Below are 8184 nucleotides of genomic sequence, written 5' to 3' on the forward strand. Positions count from 1 at the left end.
AGATATAGGTGGTCATTCTTTCCTCGCGCTATACGAGGTTGGAATAATAGAGAATTGTGAAGGTGGTTCGATGAACCCTCTGCCAGACACTTAAATGTGATTTGCAGAGTATCCATGTAGATGTAGATGTAGATGAAGATATGCAGAGGGCTGGTGTAATATGTATGGTTACAGCATTTTTGATCAGTCACTAGCAACACTTTTTTTGTTTTTGTTGTTGTGGTTTTCAGTCCGAAGAATGGTTCGATCCTGTGCAAGCCTTTTCATTTCGGAGTAACTACTGCAACTTAGATCCTTGGTCTCCCTCTACGATTTTTGTCCCCCAGACTTCCCTCCATCACTGAACTGGTGTTCCCCTGAGGTCCCAGAATGTCTCCCACCAACCGATCCCCTCTTCTTGTCAGGTTGCGACACAAATTTCTATTTCCCCAATTATATTCAATATCTCCTAATTAGTTCCATGGTCTACACATTTAATCTTCAGTATTATTCTGCAGCGCCAAATTTCAAGGGCTTCTATCCTCTTCTGATCTGAACTATTTATCATCCACTTTCCATATGAGGTTACATTTCAGACCAGTACCTCTAGAAAATACTTCCTAACATTTGAGTTTATATTTTTCAGAATTGCTTTTCACGCTATAGACAGTCTGCATTTTGTATACTCTCTAATTCGGTCATCAACAATTATTTTGCTGTCCAAGTAGTAAAACTTCAAAGTTTTATTTCTGCTTCCTGATTTTCATTTCCTCCCCCAAATTTCTCACTTGATTCCTTTACCACTTACACAATGTACAGATTAACAACGGGGATACGCTGCAACGCTGTCTCACTTCCTTCTCAACCATTGTTTCCACTTCATATCCTGCCATCTGATTTCTGTACAAGTTGTAAATAGTCTTTTACTCTCTGCACTTTACCCCTGCTTTTCAAAGAGAGTATTCCAGTCAACACTATCAAAAGCTTTCTCTAAGTTCACAAATGCTCTAAATGCAGGTTTGCCTTTCCTTAATCTATCATCCAAAATAAGTCACAGGGTCAGATTGCCTCACATTGTCCTACATTTCTCCAGAATCCAAACATCTCCGCTGAGGTCAGCTTTTTCTGTAAAGAATTTGTGTTAGTATTTTGCAACCAAGATTTATTGAATTTATAGTTTGGTAATATTCACCTCTGACAACACCTGCTTTCTTTGGAATTATAATTATTACATTCTGCTTGAAACCTGAGGGTATTTCACTTGTCTCGTAATTCTTGCACACCAGATGGGATAGTTTTTTCGTGCCTAGCTCTCACAAGGCTATAAGTAGTTCTGACGGAATGTTGTGTAATCCAGGGACCGTGTTTGGACTTACATCTTTTAGTGCTTTGTCAAGTTCTTCTTGCAGTATCATATCTCCCATCTCATTTTCGTCTACGCCCTCTTCCATTTTTATAATACCACCTTGAAGTTCACCTCCCTTGTACAGACCCTCTATATACTGCTTCCACCTACCCCTTCTTTGCTTAGGACTAGTTTTCTGTCTGAGCTCTTGATATTCATAGTTGATTCTCTTTTCTCCAAAGGCCTCTTTAATTTTCCTGTAGGCAGCATAATCTTTCCCCTAGTGAAATAGGCTTCTAAATGCTTACATTTGCACTCATGCCATTCGTGCTTAGCCATTTTGCACTTCCTACCAATCTCATTTTTTTAGAAGTTTGCATTCCCTTTCATCTGCTTCAATTGCTGTATCTTTATATTTTCTCCATCTACCAATTAAATTCAGTACCTCCGTGTTATCCAAGGATTTCTACCAGCCCTTGTCTTTTTACCTATACGATCCTCTGCTGCCTTCTCTAATTCAGCTCTCAAAGCTACCCGTTTGTCTTCTGCTGTATTTCTTTCCCCTGTTCTTGTCAATTGTTATCTAATGCTCCCTCTGGAACACTCAATAACCTGTAGTTCTTTGAATTTATCCACATCCCATCTCCTCAGTTTCCTACCTTTTTGCAGTTTTAATCTACAGTTGATAACCAATTAACTATGGGCTGAGTCCACTTCTGCCCCTGGAAATGTCTTATACGAGGCTCGTCCACACAGTAAGTTCCGTTTCTATTTCTATCCGCGTCAGCGCTACGATCACAATTCCGAGAATGCGCGGCAGTTACTCTGACTCAAGGAGAAGACATGTACGCCATTTTCAGATCGCTGCTTTGCAGTGCTTCTTTATAATGTCAGCCGCAATTGAAAATGCCGCCACGGTGAAATCAGATCTGATTCGTTTTCTAAATGCAAAGAAACTTCAACCAAAGGAAATTCATCAGCAAATCTGCGAGGTTTACGGCCAAAACGCTGTGAGTGATTCAATGGTTAGATGATGGGTCAGACTGTTCAAATAAAGGACGTGATCAAGTGCACGATGAAGAACGAAGTGGATGTCCGTCTGTGGTTACTGATGAACTGGTTCACACAATTGAGGAGAGGATTAAGCACAACCATAAGTTTACACTTAGTGCCCTTACTATGGAAGTTCCGCAGATCTCACGATCACTAATTCATGAAGTTATTACTGGAAAACTGAAATTTCGAAAACTTTGCTCACGTTGAGTACCCAAAATTCTTACCGAACAACACAAAAAAACGACTGATGGGTAGTGCGCTTCAGTTTTTGACACGCTACGATGAAGGCGATGGTTTTCTTTCTCTTATAGTCACGGGGGATGAAACTGGAGTATCTTACGACACCCCTTAAACAAAACGGAAATCAGTGGAACGGAGGCCCACTTCATCCCCAACGAAGGTTAAGCCTAAGCAAATCTTGACACCTTGAAAAGTCATGTGCACCGTTTTTTGGGACACAAAAGGCATTCTTACCACGAGGCCAAACAATCAATGCACATGGTCACTTCGAGACCATTAAGAAATTGCGCTGCGCGGCGGCATTTTCAATTACGGCAAAAACTATGAAGAAGTACTATGAGCACACGTTGGCAGCAGCGATCTGAAAATGACGTTCATGCCATCTCCTTGAGCCAGAGTAACCGCCGTGAAAGCTCGGAACTGCGATCGTAGCGCTGCCGCAGGTAGAAATAGAAACGGAACACTGTGTGGACGACCCTCATAGTTTAAACTCTGGTTCGGAAATCTTCATGTAACCATAATATAATCAGTCTGAAACCTTCCAGTGTTTCCAGGCCTCTGCCACATATACAATCTTCTTCCATGATTCTTAAATTAAGTGTTGGTGATGATTGAATTATGCTCTGTGCAAAATTTTACCAGGCGGCTTCATCTTTCATTCCTTTTCCCCAACTTCATATTCACGCACTACTTTCCCGTCTCTTCCGTTTTCTACTGCCACATTCCAGCATTCCATCACATTTCCCTTAATTATCTGAATAATTTCGTGTATTTCATTATGCATTTTTTCAACCTCTTCATCATCTGCGTAGCTTGTTGGCATATAAACTTTTACTGTGTGTTGGAAGTCAGTTTAGTGTGTATCTTGGTAACAATAATGCGTTCACTATGCTGTTCGTAGTAGCTTACCGTTATTCCTATTTCTTATTCATTATTGAACATACTCCTGCATTACGCCTTTTTGGTTTTGTATTTATAACCCTGTATTCGCCTGATCAGAAGTCCTGTTCCTGCTGCCACCTTACTTCACTAATTCCCACTATGTCTAACTGCAGCCTATCCATTTCCCTTTTTTACATTTTCTAACCTACCTGCATGATTAAGGGATCTAACATTCCACACTCCAATTTGTAGAATGTCAGTTTTGTTTCTGCTGATGAAGACATCCAGCTGAGTAGCCCTGCCCAGAGATCCAAATGAACAACTATTTTATCTCCAGAATTTTTTACCCAAGAAGATGCCATCATCAAAAAATGGTTCAAATGGCTCTGAGCACTATGGGATTTAACATCTGAGGTCATCAGTCCCCTAGAACTTAGAACTACTTAAACCTAACTAAACTAAGCACACCACACACATCCATGCCCGAGGCAGGATTCGAACCTGCGAGCGTAGTGGTCGCGCGGTTCCAGACAAGCGCCTAGAACCACTCGACCACTCTGGCCATCATCATTAACCGTACACTAAAGCTGTATGCCATCAGAAAAAAATCACAGCTGTAGATTCCCCTTGCTTTCACCGGTTCACAGTATCAGCACTGCAAGGCTGTGTTAGTTGAAGTTACAAGGCCAGATCAGTTGATCATACAGATTGTTGCCCCTGTTTGTACCGAAAATCCTGCTGTCCCTCCACAGGAACCACACATTTGGTCTCTCAACAATATGGCTATCTGTATCACTGAGACACGCAAGCCACACCACTGATAGCAAGGTCCATTGTTCATGGTGGGTGGGGCAACACTCTTAAAACATCTAAGATCAAATAGCATGCATCCGAAGTGATGTAAAATGAAATCTAATGAAGGATGTGTTGAGGAAATGCATGTTTTACCAATTTTTAGCTACACTTATATGTAACTATTATTGCATATGGGTGCCCATGAGCATAGTGAATGTGCATTAAATAAAAAGCATACTTTCTATATACACATCTGTCACTGTAGCAAACACACAACCCTCCAGATGTCAGACTCTCAGATCAGTACCAGATGCTGTGTGTCGATAGGGCGTCAACCAAAACACTGATTTAGTTCATGCTGTGTGCTGTTGTACAGTAGAATGTGTGTAAATGGTAATTCAAAGTAACATCAGAAGTACAGAAGGGGGAAAAACGTATCTGTGACAGAACAACATGGAGATCCATGGTAGTTGAGTTAGTAGAGTGAAAGATTGTGATATTGAAGGTCCTGAGTTCCTAACCTACTGATGGCGAATTTTTTTAACAGTTGACATGTGAAATTGTTGTATGGGAGAACATTTTTCTGACATCTAAAAGGACATTTTGGAGTTTGTAGCACTGTTCTTTTGGAAGTCTGCTTTCACTTGGTTAGTTGAAAGTAGCAAACCTATAGAGTACATCTGTATACATAGGTGTGATGTTATCTATACAAATGTACGCTATAGGTTTGCTACTTTCATCTAATGAAGTGAAAGCAAACTGCCAAGAGAACAATGCTACAAACTCCAAAACATCCTTTTAAATGTCATAAAAATGTTCTCCTATATAACAATTCCACTCGTAGACTGTTAAAAAAATAATTCACCTTTAGGTGGTCTTGAACACGGGATCGTTTGTACGACCATCTGACACTTTACCAACCTCTTATTGGTCATTGCATTTGATCAGGGCAGATGTCCCATGACACCTGTTTTAGTTCATCATTGATCGGTTCACTCAGTTTTTTATTACAGAGGGCAGTTAACCAAACACACTGAGCTACTGTGCCGGCAACCTAATTCATCTACCAATGATCTTCACATTCACTGCTCTCATATAGGCTTTTCCTGTACTCAGTAGTTCTGGTGTTACTTTTAATTATCATTTACATGTCTTCTGCTGAACGACAGTACAAACTAAATTAGTGTTTTGATTGATACTCTATTGACACACAATGCTTGGTAGTGATCTGAGTGTCTGAGTTCTGGAGGTTTGGGTGTAAGAATTCAGTTTACCACAGCTTGCAGAGAGAGAGAGAGAGAGAGAGAGAGAGAGAGAGAGAGAGTTGTTTGCGCTGAATGTGCTGCCGTTTGTTTCAGTAATAGGCAGAAGGCTGAAGTGTCTGTGTATACATATATACGTGGTTATTGGTAAATCTCTCATCTTAATGGAAGCACTGTGTGCAATAAATATGCTTTTGTACACAGCGTCATGTATGGCCACTAAGACAAACATCCCTGGTAGAAATAAAAAGAATACTTTCCTAAATAATTTCCAGTTGTGAAAACTTTAGGAAATATATGCATAACCAAAGACAGGAGTAAATTTTAATAATGGCATGTCTGAGTGCAAGTTACAAATATATTCAGCGAATGTGGAACTAAATAATTAAATTGTTCAGCATGTTACAATACTGCTATGTATATATCTGAGCAAAAAAATAAAAATAATAAAAGACAGTGTAACTGAAGGTAGTGCCCTTTAAGTGATTTATTTAGAACTGATTCTGTCTGTTCATCACAAAGTTGCCTTTTATACATTAAAATTAATCTTAGAAATCAGATGGGTCCTAATAGTCTTAAACTTCCTTATTTTGTGAAATCTGTACTGACTCATTTTATAAAAAAATCAGGCTTAGAGAGAGCAGATGCCGTCTTATAAATAAAAAATGAAACTTTGTACTGTTCCCAGGTCAAATCCTTAACTACTAATGATGTACAGTCCAATGTTAGACAAACTCCACAGATAAGTTTGTAAGTATTTTAATACTTACTTCACTCATATAGCCATGGCATTATCTTCACTGTCCAACTTATATGAATCAGATCTACACATATATTCATACTCTGCAAACCACAGTAAGCACATGGGAGAGAATACTTCTGATTATATCACAAATTATGGTGTCTTCCCATACCATTTGCGTTTGCAAGATGAGACAAATAACTGCTTAAATGCGGAAGTGCAATGTAATTGGAATAATTGTTTCTTTGCGGCTATTACAGAGGCACTATGTTGGGGATTTTCATACATTCCTCATTTAACACTGGTTCTTGAAACTTTGTAAGTAAGCTTCCACTGTATAGCTGTTGTCTGTCTTCAAGAATATCCCAGTTCAGACTTTTTGTCCTATCTATGATATTGCCTGTTGGACAAACAAATCTGTTTCATTTGTGCTGTGCTCTCCTCTGTAATGTTAGTGCAATCTGGCATGGGTCCCTCATAATATAGCAGTATGGTCTGCATGAGTTTTTGTAAGCAGCCTCTTTAGTAGAGTGACTGTGTTTTCCAAGAATCCTATCAATGATCCTAAGTCTGCCCCTGCTTTACCTACAACTGAGCCGAAGTAATCATTCCATTTAATATTCACACAAATTGTTACAAACAGGTTCTTGATGTTAACTGAAGTATTCAATACCATGTCTTCAACTCTCACTCAGTCACCTTTCAACCTAACATAGATCTTGGGCTACACTACAGATCAGTATATCACCACAAACTACTTTCCAAGAAATAATATAGGTGGAAAAGAAATATTGTCAGTGGCTCTTCTCTACCTGTTTGTGAGTATTTGAAATTACACACATCATCATCATCATCATCATCGTCAAGTTACAGGACAAAGCCGACTTTTGGTATTGGTAGGTTCAGTTGACTTTGTATTTGTATGAGCTGACTGATACCAACAGATTCACTGATATCATAGTCATAGGATATTACAGTTTCCCATTTTGTGAAGTGCACAATTTCACAGTTCTGCACATTTAAAGAAATTACCAGTATTCATTATAAACAATATTTTACCTATTGCAGAAAGTGCGAGGTTGCAGTTAGTACAGTCTCCTACGTTACTGACATACAGTATGAACAGCAAGAGAACCATCACACATTTTTCAGACACACAACTAATCTACTTCTAAATGTGCCACTGACTCTCCATGCGTTGCAACATGCTGCATCCTTCCTACCAAGAAATTCTCAGTCACAAATTTAATTTGATATCCTTATGATCATACTTTAATTACTAACATTGGTATGGTATTACTGCAAGCAATATATACTGCTGCTGGAATATTGAGTGAAATGGTTTATGGAAGTCAATAAATACTCATTCTTCCTAACTGTCTAGGTCCGTGGCTTCCAGGACATCGTGTGAGAAAATCACCAGTTGGGATTTGCACGACACGTTTATGGACTACATCCTGACTGGCATGGAGGAGGTCATTTTGCTTGATGAGTGCCAATGATATAGGATGCTAGTTTTGAGGATCACTTCCTCTACCCTTCTAATAGAAAGATGTGACCTTTGCTTTCTTCCACCCATTGGCCACTTTTCTGCGCAAGGATCTACGTTATATTACTGCTCAAAATCAGTGAACTCAGCTGCCAAACCTGTATAGAATCTCATAGGTATTGTCAGACACTGAGGCCTTGTTCAAATTTGGCAATGTTTCTCAATGTCACTGATACTAATATCTTGTCACCTCTACAGTATTATGGGAAACTGTGGTAGAACATTTGTATCTTCCTCTGTAAAGTTACATTTGAAACCGGAGTTCAGCATATTGTCACTTGCTTTTCCACTTTCACATACATATGTGTTTGGACACTAACTTTGGTGCCACTGA

Source organism: Schistocerca piceifrons, chromosome 8, assembly GCF_021461385.2.
Source record: "Schistocerca piceifrons isolate TAMUIC-IGC-003096 chromosome 8, iqSchPice1.1, whole genome shotgun sequence".
NCBI classification, from domain to species: domain Eukaryota; kingdom Metazoa; phylum Arthropoda; class Insecta; order Orthoptera; family Acrididae; genus Schistocerca; species Schistocerca piceifrons.